Here is a 20814-nt window from a genome sequence, read left to right on the forward strand (position 1 = left end):
CTCTCGAATTATCACAACCAACATCTATAGTTGCTATAATACACATATCTACATTATCACAACCAATACAAATAACAAATATATAGAATTGGGCTGAGGTTCGGAACTCTCGAATCCCAAGTTACGAGAGTGGGTTGAATCGACACGCTATACGTGTAATTTGATTCAAACGGTTGGGTCGGTTCAAAAGAATAAGAATTCGGTTTCTAAATTATCGCTTGCATAATGTGAACTTATAATATAAATTAGTTAAATATAAGATTACTTCGTCAAATAAAATAAGTATCAGGTTCGCTTATAAATAAGAAGACGAACGGTTGTTACCTCAAACTTACGGGTTGTCACATCATCCCCATGTTAAAAGAAATTTCGTCCCGAAATTTAGCACGTAGCCGCTAAGGAAGCTAGTTTGGTTACGTGGTTTCCTGGTTTTTCCTGGGGTGTCACATCCTTCCCCCGTTGGTTTGGAATTTCATCCCGAAATTCCGCACTAGCTTCAGCCTCAGCAGTGGACTCATCTTTCTTAAACAATTGGGGGCACTTGCATTCCATTTGCCTCCATCCATAATCCCAAGGCCTTGGTTTTCACCGCCAGTCGTGTGTGTCGCGCAGTTCCTCTATGTAACTCCATCACGTATGTTCTCACTCTCTCGTGTTGCGTTGATGTGTAGCTGGGACTCTAATTCGGACTATTAGGATATGCTACTGAATCACCCGCTTCCCCGGGTAAAACGATGCTCAGTGCGTCGCAGAGTCGGGATTTGAAAGCTGAAAGGACGTCCTCCTGTTCTGTCTTTTACGAACACAGCATCCTGCTGTGCTAGAGAGATTTAAGCTGCGCGACCTTCGAAAATCCTGTGATTTATCTGCGATAGAATCAAGTGAGACCAAGAAATTGCTGTATCACGAAGGACTCTTTGGTGTCGATCAGTTTTCAACCAAGACGGATCTTAGCGAGATCCACGGGCATTCCCACTTTGCTGATTATATGTCCAAAAGGTACCTCTCGAATTCAGAAATTACATTTAACAAGACTTTGAGGGGAGTGGCTCCTCCCTCAGGAGTTCTAGAATAAGATACAAATGCCACCCATGGCGTTCCATTTCTCCTGGTCAGGATTCAGAACGTTGTCAACAAATGCGGTCGATTCATGTGATCCCTAAGGCTGCTGGTGTGTTGGTCAACTCAATGATCATGGTGTGTTTGCATCCCAACGTTATCAAGAATAACAGAAGAAAGGTCGATGTCGAACACTTGTCCCACCAAGTTGTGTTTGCATCCCAACGATCATATGAGGTTTCCATTGTCTTGCCATCAACCGAACCCTCAACAGGTTCAAATTTTTAGGAGCATCGGGGACAAACGGAACAGAGACGAAACAGATTGCTACTCATACTAGCTACCATGTTGTTAAAGTCCTGACGTCGCCCACCAATTGTAAAGGCCCTTCCCAGAGCATCATTTCTGGTGTTGTTGCTTTCATTGCTAGGATTCCAAGTACTGTCGTTGTTCCTTTGATCGTTGTCCTCTTAATTTAACCACGGCCAATCCATGTTGTAGGCACCTTTATTTCCTTACTGTAGGCTAGGGTTACGAATAACTTGTTGTTGCTGTGACTGCTGCCCTCAATGAAACGAAGCCCGACGATTCTTCACCATCATAGTCCATCTTTTCACACTCTGAGCCATGTCCTAAAGCACTACTCACTGTGCTGGCAGTTACGCTTACCATACTAAGGTCAATTATCATCACTTATGCCCCGTTTGATTCGTAAGAGTTGACTCCCACAATTCGCTGACTAGAGTTATGGACTCGATTGAAATCAATCCGCTGATATTCGTTGCCGGTAATCAGGGTCATCAAAGTACTGGGCTTGGTGAGGTACTACGCTCAACCTCCTACCCATCGATGTTGCAAGTGGTTCAAGTAATACGCAGTACGTTGCGGGAGTGTTGCAGAAGTGACCACACTTCGGAATCTAAGGCGTCAATACGTTAAGTTCCAGTAAGCGAAGAAAGGTGAGAAAGATATCGATCAATCATTCGACGTTGCGACATCCAACACATGGACGTTCGCATAAGCACCTAACATTCTACACGGTTCGCTGAGTTCAGATGGGTGTTCAGGTAACACTCGATAGCATCGAGATTCGAAAGGATCCAGAGAGGAATGGAAAGTTCGCGTTCGAGTAGGGGACAATCACTGCTATGACCCCTATAGGTTGGTTATGTTTCACATTGATCAAATAACGGAATGGAGCCCCTTTTCCACTTGTTAAGCCTCACTGGGACTCACATGCATCCCACATTATTATTATGTGTGCACCCACAATAATATTGTGATTTGCATGCTCATCTCAGCTCCTCTTAACTCATGTCAAATGGTTTCTCAAACTCGAGTAGCAAACAAAAAGTATCACGAAGCGTAAGTCGTGAAGGTTTAAGGAAATACCACCCTAACAGTCACAAAACACGTGCAAGTATACATGAATTCATACTGTTGTGCTAAACGTGCAATCACATGCAATATTATATGTAGGTGTTCACTAGTTATGCAGTACAATGAGTATACGAGAGACGAACCTTGCAATCTGGAGCTGAGTGTCATGGTCGTATTCACGTCTTCAGAACTGTTCGGTTATAGTCTGGTTTTACAAAAACGTTTTTCCCCCTTTTTTTAAACCAATTTCACTATAACCAATGGCTCTGATACCAATCTGTCACACCCCCAAAATACCACATGCGGACTTACTGCGGGGCGTGTGACGTACCAGGATCCAAGCCACCAATCACATTAAACTTCGCGTAATATAATTAAATAAAACTTTCATTTATTGACCTTAAGTATTACAACGTTATAAACAATTCACAGTATACAGCGGAAGCATAATTCATTCATTAAGTACTTATAAGCCACATGTAAAAGCCATTTGCCTTGTGTTGTGTTTCCATGTATCTCGACCCATGACCACTCCAGCTTCCCAGATAGCAAGTTCCAACAATATTCACCTAGAGGCCTGCAAGGCATGTAACAACGGATCAACAACAAAGTTGAGCGAGTTCACAGTTGGGTGTTCGTTTTAAGTTGTTTAAAAAACATAGTGTTTCTTTAGTTGGCTTACTTGCCGTGGAGGTTACCCCATAGTTGAAATTATGATTAACCCATTTCCTTCTTTCCCAAACCATAACCAGTGGGGGCTTCCCCATGTGAACCACTAGACCCGTTTACCATATCGACTACTGACTAAAGTAAGTTGGTGCCCTGACGTCAATGTCTATCATCATTGACTGGTGCCCAGATCCATTAGTTCACGCCCGTCCTCTGCGGCACAGTGTGAGGCTTGTCAGACCTAAATAGCGCTATCTAACTAATGACCCGCTCGCCATTGGCCCGGCGATTAAGTCAATATAAAAGGAGGGACTTCATGATAGAGAGTTTTGGTCTAGTATCTGTGTTGTCACCCTTCAATAAAGAGGGTGTGTACGCAATCCCCAAACCAGGAGATTACGCAGGTTCCGATTAAGTTCTTAGTACGTGTTGTCACCCTTCAATAAAGAGGGTGTGTACGTGTTCCAAACCAAGAGATCACGCAGTTTCCGTTCAACTCCTTTACCCATTCCAACCCCTGGGAATCCCATGCCTTGTAGAAAGTGTGAACTCACCTCGGTTTGCTCGGTATGTTTATTCACGTATTCAAGTTGATCAATCAAACCCTATCGTGGTTACCAGAGACAGTCAGTTTTATGAATTCACAATTCACATATCTAGACACACGTATGTAACAATTTGCACAAAGTGTATTAGTTATCACGTAGTCACATAGTAAACATTCGAGTCATATACACTTCACATATTCCATTCACGTCTCACATTCACCATTAATACTTTAATGCAGTAATCAAATCAATTATGCGGCCCGAGTCTAACCCGTGGCCCGAATGAATCCCAGGCCCACTAAATAATGCGACCCGGCCCAAGCATCGAGCAAGGGCCCACCTGCCCGGTCCAATACCAGAAATGTCGTGTGCTTGGGCCTCCACACGGCTACCCCTGCCGCACCCCAATGCGGCCCAAGACCTTATTAACCCAACTTATTAAACATACAGCCCATTAAACCCCTCGGTCCAATAACATAACCAAATAAAACCGCCCACTTGCTAAAGCCCAGTCAAATCCTTCGGCCTAACAATCCTAACGTCCATTTACTGATTGCACATTTAGTCACATAAAGCAATTTTCTGTGTTTCACATACTTGTTAGCATAATAAACTCATCACAACATTGATCCACATAAACGTTTCGTCCTATCAATATTATTATTAAAATCCTTATCAATGTCATGAACCTATCCCAACAGTAGACAACATATTTACACTTTCTTTTAAAAATCAAAATTCACAAAGAATTCACAATTTGAAACAAACACATCTACAGCACATTATATTTTTGCACTATTATTTGATCATCACTTCAACATATCGAAGATAGTTTGTGCACAGCATAGAAAAGCATGTATTGATCAAAACAGTTAACATATATAAATATATAGTCTTAACCAAAACCATAATATGCAAGCAAAATCAAAGGAAATCATCACAACAGCCATTTATGAGCACTAGACTAGAACTTTCACATCTTGAATAGCCAAACAATAACAAATATACTATCAATGTTTCACGATAAACACCAATACTCAAAGGTAACATGTTACTGACCGAGAAGTTATGAAGGAACAGGTGTGCGTGTGCGTGTCGCCACTATTCGAACCGAACCACCACTATTGCTTTTGTTTGCCGCCATATCACTGCTGCCAGAACCACCACCCCTCATCGTGAAACTGTTGGAAAACGTAGACCACCGCAGTCACCGTCGCCGGCGGCTGCTTTCGCTCCCTTTCTCCTCGGTCTCTCTCGATCTCTCTCTCTCTCCGTTCCTGTCGTCTGGCACCACCGTACGCCACCACCAACCGGTGGTGGCCGTTTGATTGCGTGAAACAGAGGGGGGGCTGCCGTCCGTTTGGATGGAGGAGAAGAGGAGATTAGGGTTTAATGTTTGGGAGGTTAAGGAAATTATGGCATGCAAAAAGGATACGTATATAGGAGGGTCCTAGTTTGGGCGGTTTAGGGAATGCACATGGGTTGCCGATATTATCATATTGGGCTGCGAGTTACTGGGCTAAGGAAATGCCCCACATGAGCCGCAAACATAGAACAGGGATGTGAGGGCAATTGCATGCATTGCATGCCCTCATGAATACTAGCTAAACGTTGAAGTGGACAGGAATGTATAGCAGCCCTCTCGAATTATCACAACCAACATCTATAGTTGCTATAATACCCATATCTACATTATCACAACCAATACAAATAACAAATATATAGAATTGGGCTGAGGTTCGGAACTCTCGAATCCCAAGTTACGAGAGCGGGTTGAATCGACACGCTATACGTGTAATTTGATTCAAACGGTTGGGTCGGTTCAAAAGAATAAGAATTCGGTTTCTAAATTATCGCTTGCATAATGTGAACTTATAATATAAATTAGTTAAATATAAGATTACTTCGTCAAATAAAATAAGTATCAGGTTCGCTTATAAATAAGAAGACGAACGGTTGTTACCTCAAACTTACGGGTTGTCACAGAATTGTATAAACCTGTCAAAACACAACACACCAAACGAAACCAAAACAAAGTACAAACTCTACATCCTCAGGCTGCCTCCCGGGAGCGCTAAGTTTAAAGGTCTTCAGCCAAACCGTACCTGTGATGCGCTACGGTGGTCTCAATGCACACTTAACCAAAACATTTCCAACGAATGCCCGGAAATTTACATGCCATCTCCATAGGTTTGTAAGTATAATTGGCATGTTCAGACTGCACCTGCGGGTTTCGCTAATCCACTTCACGAGATATACCTTGATGTCTTGTTGTTTCACCCTTCTCATCTTCTTCCTCGAACCCTCTTCCCCACACTTATTAATTTGAATGATGATATGGGGAGAGGTTCGGTACACACATTTATCTCATCAGACTGCTCTGCCTCCTCATCCTCACACACCATCTGATCCACCAGTGACTCTTCATCAGATAAAGGATTCATTGTTGTGGTATTATCCTCCACAACCTCCTCCTCCTTGTGAGAAGAATCTCTAATATCATCAGGTAATGGTGAAAGGCGTTGTTCTATTTCTATCTTCATTTTTAAATTCTGACACTTAGAAACTAAACAGCTGATTCGATCTTCATCGGAAAGGTTGGGTGCTGATAAATACTGCTCGAGTTTGGACAAAGTTACTTCCAACATAGCAAGCTCTTTCTCCTCCTCGGTCTGATAAGTATGGACACCCTCGGGCTTAGTATATTCCTCGGGATAATACTGTCGGTATCCCTGATACGGTGTTGAGATGTACGCATCCATCATTTTTTATTTCAATACTCTGGATTTTCCAAATACACCGCGAACACGTCATCATAAACAGAAGTATGATTACGACCGCAACAGAAACATTGTCCATCCGTCCTTGGTTCATAATAAGCATCCTCGTCCCGATCCCATCCGTCAGAGTAATAACCATCCTCCACCGTTGTGTCAGAATCATAGAAATATGGTGGAGGGGAAGGATTATCATAGCAAGGCATCGGTGGTTCTTCCAGTTTCGCTTTTTCCCGTCTAAATCGGGCCTCGTGGCAACCGATACACGGGTGAAATGGTTCCCCGCACAAAATGCATGTAAGAGAGCTGCAGAATATTGTAAGATCTGTCATCCTGCACAAACACAAAAACACAAGCACCACGCATAAATCTGAACAAAACAAAACAAAACTGACACTATTTTTAGATTTTTTTTAACTAAAACTTAACACTAAACATTTTCGCACGCCTCCCCGGCAGCGGCACCATTTTGATGTCTGTCGTTAGTGAATGCAAAAACCGAAATAAACTAGTAGCTAGAGTAAGTCGGATATCGAACCAGATGAGGATTGTGGAAAGTGTGTAATGCAAAGTTTTAATTAACTACTATAGAAAAAGTAAAACTCAGTTGTGGATTTGATTGGTTATGAGAAATAGCTAAATTACGAACAAAATTAAGATTTGAATCAATAGGAGAGAAGATGGTTCCTCCAGATTTCCGGTTTTGCAGTTCACTTCAACTATGTGTTTAATCGTTACCTACATAGACATAGGTGTTAATTTTGATTAACTAATTGTGATAACCAATGACTAAGTACTTCGGTCAATACATAACGGGAAGTTATCGAATGATTATCAATTACAATTACAAACCCTAACCCCATGTCAAATATATCCCAATTACTAGAACTCTCAGGAACTGAATGCTTAGAAATTAAGGTTTAAATAAATGTAACTGTTTACAATCAATAAATCAAATCAAAATTGAAAAGCATCGAATGCTTATATCACCAAGTTAAAACGATTATATCAAACACATAATTTCACCTAACTTACAAAAACCCTCCATCCGGAGGAAACCATAAAAGTCTAGCCGCTCATCTTGGTGGGTTGATCTTCACAGGCTTGAACCACGGTTGAAACCCTCATCCTACTGTCGTCGAGATGATGATATTTTTCTGGTGTCCTCTGCCATCAATTCCCTTCACATGTGCGTCCACTATTCTGCCCAAAGAAGTCCACCAAATCCATATGTGGCCCAATCACCCCAAAAGAAACCCCCAAAGTCTGCCGTGATTGTTGATGATCATTATTATTTTTGTTCAAAGTCCAACCTCTCTTTCACGTGTGATGGCCCCCCAAGTCGGCCCATGTCTTCACATATTGGCCCAAATCAAATGAATCAATTGTTTACTTCACTTGATTGCACGTGATGATGATAATATCATATAATGATGATGTTTTTAATAATGTTGTCTACTTAAAAACAACTCCCAAGTGCACGTGATGAATTATGTGTTGAGCTCCAATATTAATTCTCGTACAAAAAATAGCTACCAATCTCGCCCCCCTCTTCTTTCCAATCTTCACATGACTAGTCCCTCTTTCTCTTGATTTTGATATCTCCGCCAAAAAGGTAGTCCCCCAAAGTCAATGTTCACATGACACCTTTTTTCTTAGAATTTCTCTTTCTTTTTTTAAACTTTAAAATATCTTTCAACATAACATACGCAACCTTATTATAATTGTCGTAGGTTACGGAGTAAGACCGTAGCTTACGGTCTGTACTTGTTGTTTCTTTTCTTATTTCCAAACCATAGGTTACGTATTATACACCGTAGGCCACATATTCTTGCTGCTGCACACTTGTTTCGCTGAATACAACTTTCATTTATTTACCAAACACCCCCTGAACTTCAAACTCTTCCTTTTCTCGCATATCTAAGCCATCTTTTTGATCCGAACAATGCCTTTCGCTATGTTTATCATCCACAAGTGTTCCGCGTAATCTCTAAACTCTCCAACTTTACCGAATTAAGTGATTTAGCTATAAAACAATGAGCAATCGTAGTTAACACATTCAAAGCACGTAATCACTTAAACTACAATAAGACACGTAAAATAAGCACGTTAACATTCGGGTTTCACACTCTCCATCAGTTATTAAACCGACCTTTTGTTGTTGTCTCTTAGCTTCTTCAAGCTTCTTCTCATAGTAGGCTACATCCTTTAACTTCTTGTTTTTGCATTCAGATGCATAATGCCCCTTTTGTTTGCATCTATAATAAACAATCTCTGCCTTTCCTTTTTCCCTTGATTTACCTTCCATCCTCCCCCTATCACTCTTCTGGTACTTGGCATTTCCACCTCTCAGCCTTTGCTCAATTTTTTTTGTGAGCAAAGCTATTGCCTCTGTAAAGGCTGAAAAATCTGATGAAGTATCAGAATTTTCTGAGTTTTGGCAATGAGAGGCTTGTGGATCTGTGATTGGTACTCTTTGTTTATTGGAAACAAGAGCAATAGGTCTAGCTTTGTGGTTTGAGTTTTCATAAATTTCTTCCTCTCTTGGGACAAGGATGCTATAAAGATCATGCAAGTTCATGTTCCCTAATTCAAGGGTGGATGCCAAGGTCATAGTGAGACTTATCCACTCTCTTGGCAATGCATCAAGAAACTTTACATTCTTTTCATCATTAGATTTCTCAATACCAAACTTTTTAAGTTCATTCAAAAGTTTAGTAAACCTATTATATGTTTCTGAAAGTGTCTCACATTAGAGACTTTTAAATCTTTCATATGAAGAAACACAATTTTTTCTCTTGTTTCTTTTCATTCTCTCTCCTCCTTCACAAAGATTTTCCAGTTGATCCCAAATCTCCTTAGCAGATGCACATGCATCTACTTGTGAGAATATGTCATTTGGAAGTGCCATAATCAAGAGTGATTTGGCCCTTTCATCAGCTGTAACCAGATCCTTATCTTCTTGGTTCCAATGTATTTCATTTTTAGGAGCCAAAGAGATAGGGATTGCTGGTGTGAGCTCAGTTGCTAGAACAGCAGGAATTTCAATAGTGGGTTTATGTGGGCCTCTCACAATGGATTGAAACAGAGCTCGATCATGTCCATTAAGGAAATTGAACATCATGATTTATTCAATCTGCTCTGATACCAATTGTTGAACCTAGATAAGATTCTCAAAGACTAAGTATGGCAAATAGATTTCAACAAGTAGGAAAATATTGTGCGGAACTAGAAATTAAACTTTCAAGAAACAACTTACAGAATTTTCAGGTATATTGATCACTTTGAAAAACAAAGTTATTGACTGTTACAAATGAATGCTTAAAGAATTATGTGTGAAGGGTAATGGGGTTTGTGGTGTGTGTATTAAAAGCTTAGATCCACTCATTTAACCTTTGGGGTTGACATCACTATTTATAGAGAGTCTGGATCATGAATAAACGTTTGTTTATTCATGCACTTGCTCTGCACAAAGTGGCTTTTTTGCATATTCATTGAATCCGTTATTATCAACTAGCTACTTTTCAATTGTGTCAGGGCTTATCTTCAAGACAAGTTGTTCCATCAGAAATTCAGATGACCAGCTTACCAGAATTCTGATGAAATTGATCATCAGAAATTCTGATTATCAGACTTACCAGATTCTGATGATAAATACCAGATTTATCATCAGACTCATCAGAATGGTCTTTTCTAATTGTTTTCTTTGTCTTGATCACTTCCCGATATTTAGTTGAAGATGTGTCTTTCATTTCTTCTTGTCCTGTTATCTTGTAGGCACCTTTTTATTGATCTTTCTTGACTGTATATTCAGCATATGATCAGGTTGATCATCTTTTCCTTCAATACTTACATAAAAGTTTCTTAACAGTAGTAGGAGCTGATCTGTTTAGTTCAAATTGATTGTTTAGATCGAATTTGATTGACCAAGCTTTGATACCAATTGTTAGGATCTGAGTTTGATTGTTGTGATAGTTAAGATGGAAATAATGAATGAAGATAAAAAGGAGATAAAATATGCAGCGGAATAATTAACTTTTCAATCACAATAATGAAGACATTACTTTCATCAACATGCTTTTATAAATTTGCAATTACAAGTTTATCTATGCATGAAGAATTACAACTCCCCCTTAGCCTGATCACTCCTAGTTTGTCCGTACAAAAAATGTCAAGGTGGAGGTGATGAATAGAACAGCAACTGTTCTATTTATAGTACAAACGAAACATCTGAAGCATCTAAGCTGAAGTCACCTAGACAGCGACATCTAACATCCTAACAGACTCCTAACATCTGCTAAAGCCTAATCACTGTTACATTGATAAACTTTGTTGATCATCATCTATTGAAGATCCTCTGTTGGACTTCATCATCTGTTGATCCACAGTAGACCTTAGCTTCATCAGACTTTAGTCTTCTCTGTGTAGGATGATCAGGCCTTTTCTTTAACAGACTTTGTCTTCATCAACAGAGGTTCTCTTTGGCAGACCTTTGGCTTTAGCAGACTTTAGAGAAGAAGATATTGAGTCTTTGTCTTTGGGAGGAGCAAATCTTCCAAGCACTGTTATTTGTGATCAAAGGTTGTAGACCATTTTGGCTTTCCAATCATCTGTTCTTTTGTGGGGTCCACTAGATCCAACACATGTGCTTGGATAGGTTACTTCGGCGAAATATAGTTACGCAATTCGACGACAAGACGAAGGTGAAGAGTTTTCTTTTTATTTTAGATGAGTTAAATGTCATTTCCATCGCTGTGGTTTGTTCAATTATGTCAGTTCAAACCAAATTTCAAATTTGTACCATTTTTGTCCATGACATTCTTGAAACATGCCAATTTCGTCCAAAAACTAAGGTTGAATCGAATAATTGAACAAAGCACAGGGACAAAAATGGCAGCTAACTCATACTTTTTTTGGACAGAACTGGCATCTTTAAATAATGCCAGGGACAAAAATGGTACAAATTTGAAATTTGATCTGAACTGATATAATTGGACAAACCATAGGGACGAAAATGGCAGTTAACTCTTTATTTTGTTTTGTAACTTCAACAGAATATGATCAAGCACTTTGACCATGACGATGAAGAATCGATGATTGTTTTCTTTTTAATTTACGTTTATGTTAAGTCAAATAAAGTACATGTTTAATATCGTAAGTAATTTTTGCACGTGCTTGGATTGGTAACTTCGACTACCTGGCAACAATGAATAATAGATATATATATACCTGGCAACAATGAATAATAGATATATATATTTAATTTAAATATTTTATAAGTTTATGTTTAGTAAATATGGTATTCTATTAATTTTTTTCATTTGCATATGGTTGCGCGTAAATATGTATGGTAATATACATGTTTTCCGATGCATTGCGTGGGTAAAACCTACTGTGAATACTAACAAGTTAATTTACAAACTTAAACAGACAAAATTCCGATTACATCACGCGGGCCATCCTGTGAGAATCTAGGGCCGTCCCTGAGAATATGAGAACCTTCGAGGGCCCTTGCGAGTAGAAAAAAAAAGGGACCACTAAATATAAACTTAGCTAGAGACATCATTCAGATATTTAGATTTGAAACCTTATAGTATTTGACATTTATTTTTTTGTTTATACTACATTATATATAAGTGGCATTCGAAACATGCGAGACCTTAATCAAGTTCGCATGGCCGGCCCTGAGCAAGTGCAAGGTGTGCGCCGGCTCAGGGCCAAAATCGTAAAAGGGCCCGGAAAAGTTTTAATTTTTTTTTTATTTTATATATAAGTTATATATATACTACATGATACGAAGAAAGACAATGAAATCAGTTTGTTCTAGTGGTAGGTAGATTCTATTTTAAAGCATACGCCCGGGATCGAGTCTGGTTTCTGATGTACGTTTAATTTTATTTTTTCCTATTGGAAATTGAAGTTCACAGGTTTAATTTTTTTTTCCTATTGGAAATTGAAGCTCACAGGATACGTCTACTTTAGTTTTCTTTTAATTATTTCCATTTGAGCACGAAGTTCAGATGATATCTAAAATGTAGTTTCCTTTTAATTATATATGTTATTGATAATTCATTCGTAATTACTTTTATGTACGTTTTGATATAATTTTGTTTGAAAACAAATTGTGTCAAGTATAATACATTTTTGAGTTGTCATACGTTTTGATGTAAATTTAGTTCGAAAACAAGTCGGGTTGATTGTAGCCTATACTTTATCCCGCCACGTACAACGCCACCGCACGTGTTTCTTTTATTTACATTTTGAGTTGATCAACATTTCGACATAAATTTTATTTGGAAATAATTTTCATTCAATACCATGAATTTGGATTACTCTACGTTTCAACGTAAATATAGGTCGAAAACGAGCCGGGCTGACTGTGGTTTATAACTCATTCGCCGCGTACGGGTAAAAAAGCTATTATTATATTGAATTGAAACTTTCAGTGTTTTTTATTTAGAAAAATTGAATATTATATTATTATAGGGCGGATAGGGCCCAATTTTTTATCTCGCTCAGGGCCCAAAATATTTTTTACATTTTCGAAGACGGTCCTGCAAGTTCGATACATGTAAGAGCAAAAAAGTAACCAACCTAACAACTTCATCATTATTATTGATAAAGACATAAATAAATATATAATGCTGGGCTATGTTTAAGGTGATAAAGACATAAATAAATTTACAGTGTTGTGCTATGTTTAAGGTGATAAAGACATAAATAAATATATTGTGCAAAATAGTCAGATTTTTTTTAATTTTTTACAATAAAACGTTAAAAGACCATTTTGCTCTTCATTAAAAGAGATGAAAAGGACAAAAAAAGTTGGATGTTAATTGAAAAATAAGACCAAACATTGATTTTGGATTAAACTTGCAACAAAATTGAAATCATAAAGACTCACATTTAAAAGGTTTGAATTTTGTACTAAAGTGACCAAAGTGACCAAAACTCAGAGACCATTTTTGGAGTATACTCAAATGTTTCCATACAATACACTTACAAATCTAAGTAATTGTCGTATGCTTTCATTATCATTTAATTTGACTTTTCTTTATCAAGTAGCTTTTTGGTATCATAATCGGCTTTTGGATGTTTTTGGATCCATAACTTTTAGAAAAATATATTACACGCTTGAGTTAAACAATGATGAACTAGAAGAGTGTATATTTCACATTTATATTTATTCGTATTTTTTAGATCCATAACTTTAGCGGAAATTTTTTTGCATGTGTTTGGATAGGTTACTTCGGCGGAATATAGTTACGAAATTCGACGACAAGACGAAGGTGAAGAGTATTTGTTATTTTATTTTGTAAGTTCAACAGAATATGATTAAGCACTTTGACCATGACGATGAAGAATCGATGTCTGTTTTCTTTTTAATTTACGTTTAAGTTTAGTCAAATAAAGTACCTTTTTAGAATCGTAAATAATTTTTGCAAGTGTTTGGATAGGTAACTTTCGACTACCTGGCAATAATGAATAATTGATATTTATTTAATTCAAATATTTTATACGTTTATGTTTAGTAAATATGGTATTTTGTTACTTTTTTTCATTTGCATATGGTTGCACTTAAATATGTATGGTATATACATGTTTTCCGATGCATTGCGTGGGTAAAACCTTTCTGATGCGTTGCATGGGTAAAACCTACTGTGAGTACTAACATGTTAACTTACAAACTTACACATACAAAATTCCGATCGCATCACGCGGGCCATCCTGTGAGAATCAAAGGCCGTCCATGAGAATCTGGGAACCTTCGGGGGCCCTTGCGAGAAGAAAAAAGGGACAGCTAAATATAAACTTAGCTAGATACGTCATTCTGATATTTAGATTTGAAACTTTATAGTATTTGACATTTATTTTTTTGTTTACACTACATTATATATAAGTTGCGTTCGAAACATGCAAGTGCTTAATCAAGTTGCATTCGACACATATAAGAGTAGAAAAGTAACCAACCTAGCAAGTTCATCATTGTTATTGATAAAGACATAAATAAATATATAATACTGGGCTATGTTTAAGGTGATAAAGACGTAAATAAATATATAGTGTTGGGCTATGTTTACGGTGATAAAGACATAAATAAATATATATTGCAAAATGGTTAGATTTTTTAATTTGTTACAATAAAACGTTAAAAGACCATTTTTCCCTTCATTAAAAGAGAGGGAAAAGATAAAAAAAGTTGGATGTTAACTGAAAAATATGATCAGACTTTGATTTTGGATTAAAATGACAACAAAATTGAAACCACAGGAACCCAGATTCAAAAAGGTTTGAGTTTTGTACTAATGTGGTCAAAGTGACCAAATCTCGGATACCAGTATACTCTAATGTTTCCATATAATACACTTACAAATCTAAGTAATTGTCGTATTCTTTCATTATCATTTAATTTGACTTTTCTTTATTAAGTAGTTTTTTTTTTTTTTTTATCATAATCGGCTTTTGGATGTTTCTGGATCCATAACTTTTGGAAAAATATACTTACACGCTTGAGGTAAACAATGATGAACTAGAAGAGTGTACTTTTGTTTTGTATCTCACATTTATGTTTATTCATATTTTTTAGATAGCGGAATTTTTTTTGCATGTGCTTGGATAGGTTGCTTCGACGGAATATAGTTGCGCAATTCGACGACAATACGAAGCTGAAGAGTATTTGTTATTTTATTTTGTAACCTCAACAGAATATGATCAAGCACTTTGACCATGACGAAGATGAATCGATGTTTGTTTTCTTTTTAATTTACGTTTATGTTTAGTCAAATCAAGTATCTTTTTAGTATCGTATATAATTTTTGCACGTGCTTGGATTGGTAACTTCGACTACCTGGAAACAATGAATAATAGATATTTATTTGATTTAAATATTTTATATATGGTTGCGCGTAAATATGTATGGTAATATACATGTTTTCTGATGCATTGCGTCGGTAAAACCTACTGTGAGTACTAACATGTTAACTTACAAACTTAAACATATAAAATTCCGATCGCATCACGTGGGCCATCCTGTGAGAATCCAGGGCCGTCCGTGAGAATATGGGAACCTTTCGGGGCCCTTGCGAGTAGAAAAAAAGGGACCGCCAAATATAAACTTAGCTAGATACGTCATTCTGATATCTAGATTTGAAACTTTATAGTATTTGACATTTATTTTTTTGTTTATACTACATTATATATAAGTTGCATTCGAAACATGCAAGAGCTTAATCAAGTTGCATTCGATACATGTAAGAGCAGAAAAGTAAACAACCTAGCAACTTCATCATTGTTATTGATAAAGAAATAAATAAATATATAATGCTGGGATATGTTTAAGGTGATAAAGACATAAATAAATATATAGTGCTGAGCTAAGTTTAAGGTGATAAAGACATAAATAAATATATAGTGCAAAATGGTCAGATTTTTTTAATTTGTTATAATTAAACGTTAAAAGACTTTTTTTTTCTAATTATTAGTATTATTAATTTGAAATATGGTTTATGGGTTTTTTTATTTTTTTAACAACAAATTTCTTTTTAAATCCTGTCGTACATGGGACTTAAATCCAAGACCTCCTTTCAAGATGTTTAAAGGTGGATGAGACTTGAACACAAAACCTTTCTCTCTCAAGGTGTTTAAAGGTTTTGCGTTTGTAAATAGACCACCACCCCATTAGTATTGTGTATGGTTAACAATGTTTTAAAAACCGGTAAATACCGGCCAGTTATACCAGTATTACCGTTTCCAGGAGTAAATCCGGTATGAAACACCCCGGTAAATAAGTGAAACGGCATAAGGTTTGTACCGGCGGTAAAATCCGGTATACCGGTTTGAAACGTAATACCGGTACTGGCCCAGAGTTATTTTAGTTTGGGTTGTTACTTATTTTTATTATATATGTTAATTATCTTACGTAATTTTTATATATTATGATTATTTGTAACTAAAAGATCTTATTTAGTATTGTGTGAAATGGAAATAGTTGATGTATTCAACACTCAAATGGCTTAAACATATCGTACACTTTCATTTAAAAGAGCTTGTTGGAAAATTGAATGATTTTCGATTATCTTTTAGATTATTTTTTGTTATGGATTTACTTTTGGGTTATCTTTTAATATGTAATCATGCATTTTTTGATTAACTTTTGAGTTGATGTTTTAATTTATGAAATTATAGAGATAGCTAGTCAACCCGATTGAACCGCTCGGTACAATCTGGTTCAACCGGTTGAACCATTTTTTAGCCTAATCCGGTTTGATTTAAAAACCGGTTTTTAAAACATTGATGGTTAATATCTTTCAATGTATTAGTCATTTAGTTTGTACCAAATCTTATGTATTAATTTCTACCGAGTCAAGGGGGCCATTAGTAAAGCCCAAAGCAAATGAAAATCTGCTGGACTACTAAGTTAAGGGGCCAAGCCCAAGGATACAGTTCAAAAAATTAAAGAGAAACCATGGTTAGAACTTGGCAACTTGCGCCTAACGTAGATATATTGATGTGTTCAACAATATGAACAAGAAGTTTATTTTTTTATTGATTTTAGTTGATAGGAGAAGGTTCATTTTGAGAAGAAAAATAAAACAAAGGGTACAAATGTAAAATATTAAATAATTTTTCTCTCAATTCATTTATTATTATCTTTGACTAATTAATTAGTTATAAACACTATCATCCTCCACACTTAAATTTTTTGTTTACACACATTAAAATTTATCCTACACGTTTTGAAATTAATCCTACACATATTAAAATTTATCCTACACAGCTCGTAATTCATCCTACACACCTCGTAATTTATGCTACACTTTAAATTATATTTTTTTCTTTTTTTTTTTAAATATGTTTTTTTTTTTAAATAATTTACAAATTTAATATTGTTAGCTATTAAAAAAGAAGACTACCAATTAACGATTCATCTAAGTTTACCAATATACCGTTACACTAATATTAAATGCAAAAATTAAATGAAGTAAATATTCTTATTGGTTGAAATTTCTTCTTTTTTATTCTTACAAAAAATTTCTTCTCATTTGAACTCTCTACTTAGTTGATATTTATATAAATATATAGAAAACCAGTTCTTTTGGCCCCAAAAATTTTGAGCCATGTGCGACCTCACAAGACGCAAGCCTTATGTGCTGCCCCCATGGAACCCCGTCCAAAATTAAAAAAAAAATTGCAGTAATCCATTATATTATATAAATATAAATATCGTTGACAAAAGACCATAAATAGTAACTGTCTTTTTATAATAATATATATTTTTTGTTTTTTTAATATATTATAATAGTTTATTATTATATTTACTTTTAATAATATATTTTTAATTTTTCATTTTTTTGAAACCATATATTTTCTATACCATTTTTTTAATAATTTTTTTTTCTTTTTTTTAGAACATATATTAATTTATCGATTAATTTGATACTTCTTTAATAATTGACGTTTATAACTTTTTTCTAAAAACTTAAGTACGTAGTTGTGCTTGATTTTTTTTCCCGGCATTTTGTTATAAGTTTTGTTAAAAACGAATTTGTACTCTAAATAAGTATTTATTTGGTATTATAATATGATACGATGATAAACTAAACTGTACTAATGGTTTGAATTTCTAAACAACATGCTTTATTTTCAAATCACTTCTGTTTTACATTATCATTTGCCCGATTTCGGCGCAACGTACGACGTAAAAAAACTAGTATGTATTTATAGGTGAATAATAATATTTTTTTTGAAAACCAAAAAAAAAATGTATACTGCAATGTGAAAAAAGTACTAACTTTTTTCTTTTTTTACTTTATCAACATTTCGTTTAATCTTTATTTATAATATTTTTTATTTTGTTTAAAGAGTTAGGATATAATAGGAAGTTTATTTGGCTAAGAAGGCTAAGAAGTAATCTTCACCATCCATTTATTTAATCAAGGGCTAAGATTAAATGAGGGAAATTGAAAGGAAAAACAGAGGCGCGTGAGTTTGTTTAGAGGTTTTCTAGTCAATCAAAGGCAATAATTTATCTCTCCTCCAATTCCCCCCATTTTTTAAACGTTAATAACTCTTTCATACGACATTATTTTTTATAAAAATTGCACAAAAAAACGAGCGTTTTTTTTACTTTAAAACGAGTATACTATTGCTATATTTTCGAAAAAAATTTTCTAAAACCCAGTTGCGTAAAACGCAATGGAAAAAACTCAGTTGCGTAAAACGCAATGGAAAAAAAACCCTAAAAAATGACATTTTTCTAAAACGCAATGCACCAAAAACACAAAGAAATGTCTTATTTGTAAAACGCAATGGCTAGAAAACACAAAGAAATGTCTTATTTCTAAAATGCAATAGCCTAAAAACACAAAAAAAAGTGTACTTTCTAAAACGCAATGGACTGAAAACACATAAAAATGTGTTTTACCTAAAACGCAATGCACCAAAAACACAAAGAAATGTCTTATTTCTAAAACGCAATGGCCAGAAAACACTTAAAATGTCTGTTTTCTAAAACGCAATTGACTGAAAACACATAAAAATGTGTTTTACCTAAAACGTAATGCACAAAAAACACAAAGAAATGTCTTATTTATAAAACGCAATTGCTAGAAAATACTTAAAAATGTCTCATTTAAAAAACGCAATGGCCTAAAAAAACAAAAGAAAGTGTTCTCTCTAAAACGCAATGGACTGAAAACACCTAAAAATGTGTTTTACCTAAAACGCAATGACTAAAAACACTTCAAAAATGTGTTTTCTAAAACGCAATAACCAGAAAACACATAAAAATGTTTTAGTTCTAAAATGCAATGGCCTAAAAACACCAAAGAAAGTGTTCTCTCTCTAAAACGCATTGAACCAGGACAATAGTTTTGTCTGTGAATTGTCTGAACCAGGAAGTAGGAGATCAAAAGGCTCTGCCCCTTGGACCCCGCCAGGGGCTGCCGCCCCTTGGACCCTGCTACCAGGGGCGCTGCCCCTGGACCCCCGCCAAGATCGTAAAACGCAATGACTAAATCAAAAACCCAGATCGTAAAAATGAAATTAAAGAATTTGTTACATGGATCGAAGCCGATTTCTTCAACGATTGACGAAATTTGAATGATTGAAACACTTATCAGCGATCGAATCGAACGGATCGAGTGATTATCTTCAAAATCACCGGGAAAAACGAGATTTTGTATGAAATTAAACTGGGTTTTCTTCAAAAAAAAAGTTGAAGAGCACGTTGATCGGGTGTTTGAATCATTGATTGGTGACGAAAATCGCACTATAATGTAGTGATTATTGAGATATAAAGTGAAAAAATGGTTAAAGATGGTGGGTTTGAAGTTACTGGGGAGAAGAAGGAAGAAGAAAGGATAAGATTGACTAAAATACCCTTACTCTTTATTTTAAATTTTGCCACATGTTCTTATCCTATTGCTTCCTATCCTTCCTAATCAAAATAAACTTTCTCTTTATTTTAAATTTCCATAAATATTAGCAACAAATTATAAATTATAAATTATAAATAAGCAACAAGTTTTAGCTTAGATAAGTTGTATATTTGGCTTTGAGTGATTTTCAAAAAAGTTTAGATTATGTAGTTCTTGCCCCACCAAGTAAAAAACTTTCTTATTAAAATGAAAATTTTGTTTTATAATTCAGGATTGTAAATGTATGATGGAAGTGAAAAAAATCTTTTATTAAAACTGTAAGTTGAGATCGTACTTTAGAGAGGAAGCCAAAACAAAAAATAAGTTGATTCTTATATTATTATTTTTTTCATCTTATACGATTGGGTTCATTTGGCCATTACAATTTTTTTTTGTCATTAATACTTCATTTTTTCCTTTTTTGAACAGCATTAACACTTGATAAAACGTGTTTGGGTGCTTCCGACACTTGATAAAATGTGTTGGGTTCGTTCGACCCGTCTAATGATTTTTTAGCTATGATATTAGGGCTTCTTTGGGGTGTATGACGGACACGGTGGTAGTAAGGCTTGAGAGTATGTAGCGAAGAATATACACTCGAATGTGTTTGATCTATGAATGACATCAGGGGGGAACTTGATAAGCGAGATAAACGGTATCGCCTCTGACGCCTCCACAAGATCACGATAGAAGTCATACTTCGCTTCATAATCATCAAATGAAGCTCGACTTTCTGATTCATATGATAGTGATGCTTAGCCAAATCTGACTTCCCAATTGTGTTCTTTTGTCATATTTCATATAGATGGTATATTTGACATGTCATAAATTATGGAGTTTGTTTATACACACAAACGTCGTACCGCTGAATAACACTTTATGGGCGTTTTGAACCTAGCGTTTATGCTTTATTTGTGTATGTGACGTCTTAATTTCTAAGTCCCCGACCGCATCACGACGGGA

The sequence above is a fragment of the Helianthus annuus genome, chromosome 7, assembly GCF_002127325.2.
Source record: "Helianthus annuus cultivar XRQ/B chromosome 7, HanXRQr2.0-SUNRISE, whole genome shotgun sequence".
NCBI lineage: Eukaryota > Viridiplantae > Streptophyta > Magnoliopsida > Asterales > Asteraceae > Helianthus > Helianthus annuus.